The sequence below is a fragment of the Tiliqua scincoides genome, chromosome 5 (assembly GCF_035046505.1).
Source record: "Tiliqua scincoides isolate rTilSci1 chromosome 5, rTilSci1.hap2, whole genome shotgun sequence".
In the NCBI taxonomy this organism is placed as follows: Eukaryota; Metazoa; Chordata; class Lepidosauria; order Squamata; family Scincidae; genus Tiliqua; species Tiliqua scincoides.
In genome coordinates, this window is record NC_089825.1 from 138,745,849 (window position 1) to 138,747,687 (window position 1,839).

Sequence of the window (1,839 nt, forward strand, 5' to 3'; positions counted from 1 at the left end):
CAAAGATGCAGGCCAGAACTTCCATACATGGCTCCCAGTTAGGGCTGGAACCATGCACCAGTATGCTAAATAAGGAGAGGGAAATAACATGTATATCACATGGGTCACTTGTTGTCCATAGAGTACAAGTACTGGAGTTTTGGGTGTGGTTCGGGGAGAAATCAAAAATCCACCATGGGGTAACTTAGAACCTGTATCCCTCCAAATCTATTCTTAATCTGTAAATAGCATGTAAATAAAATTTTCTATATGCTTATAAAGAAGTCTATGTCTGCTTAGCAATTTGACCCAGAGACCAAGTCCCAGAAATCTCTCTATCAGCATAAGGAATGTACATGAGCTTCAAGTCTTTCCCAATGCTGAAATTTGGTACCTTTGGCAAGTAATTACAGTTACTGAGTAAATACATAGTTAGTCTAACATAGCACAGAACCGTTTGGAGAACTGGGATGGGATCTGTTTGAATTAATATGTAACAACTGCTTAAGGGCTATGTTTCAATCCTCCACTTAACCCTCCAAAAATTAATCGCGTCAAACATTGCATCAGTGTATCCTGGTTTTCTTTGACATGGAAACCCCAATTTCACTTCTTCATCCGTCTCCACATAGCAGCTTTGATCTCCTTGTTCCTCAGGGTGTAGATCATGGGGTTCATCAAGGGGAAGACCACAGTGTGGAAGAAGGCCACCACCTTGTCAAAGGGAAAGTCCTGGAAAGGATGACAGTAGATATAGATAGCAGGACTGAACATGATGAAGACGATGATGATATGAGTGACACAAGTGGAGGAAGCCTTGCTCTTTCCTTCAATGGAGCCCTTTCTCACTTTGACCAGCAGGACTCCGTACGAGATGAGGAGGAGGATGAAGCAAGTGGTGGTGACCAGACCACTATTGACAAACATGGCAAACTCTAATGCATAAGTGTTGGTGCAAGCAAGCTTGATGAGCTGAGTAACATCACAGAAGAAGTTGTCTAGTTCATTGGGGCCGCAGAAAGGGAGTGGGATTATGAGAATAACCTGGATCATGGAGTGCAAGAAGCCTGCAGCCCATGAACCTAGCACTAAGGACTGGCAAACCAGTCTGGTCACAAAAGTAGCATAACGCAGTGGGTGGCAGATGGCCACATATCGATCCACAGCCATGGCAATAAGGAGGCAAATCTCAGCCCCACCCAGAAAATGGATGAAAAAAATCTGAGCTATGCAGGCCTTGTAGGAGATGGTTTTAAGGCCAGAGAAGAGATTGGCCATCATTTTCGGAGGGGTGACGCAGCTGTAGCAAATGTCCAGCAAAGCCAGGCTGGCCAAGAAGAAAAACATGGGGGATCCCAGACGAGGGTCATTCCAAATAGTCACAATGATGAGGATATTTCCAGGAAGGATGATGATGTAGAAGAGTAAGAGAAGGGCAGCAAAGAACACATGAAGTTCCCATCTCTGTGACAGTCCCTGGAGAATGAACTCTGTCACCACTGTATGATTCCCATGTTCCATCCTTATAGAGCATAGACCTGCAGTGAAACAGTTGTGAGGATGTGAAAAGGGAAAAAGTATTTATTTTTTTCAGTACTCTTAATAGACCTTGTGATCAGTGCGCAATCTGATGGCAGGGTGGTCCACAGAACCACAGCTGGGTGATCCAGCTAAGCTGCAGGATAAGAATACATCTGGACTAGGTGGTTTTCATGTAAACCAGGATTCAATTTCACCTGAATCTGAAAACAAGCATGCCATACTGTAGTGTAACAGCAGTATAGTAATGTAGAGGCACTGGGCTCTGGAGCTTTTTGCAAGACATGGCAACATTTGGTGGGCACGCCCACCCCCGTCCGA

At 44.6% G+C, this 1,839-nt stretch overlaps 1 pseudogene; it reads right to left on the reverse strand.

The window, feature by feature from the left end:
• Positions 1-483: 483 nt before the first annotated feature.
• Positions 484-1,500, reverse strand: LOC136653865 (olfactory receptor 4N5-like; annotated as a pseudogene).
• Between the last annotated feature and the right edge of the window lie 339 nt (positions 1,501-1,839).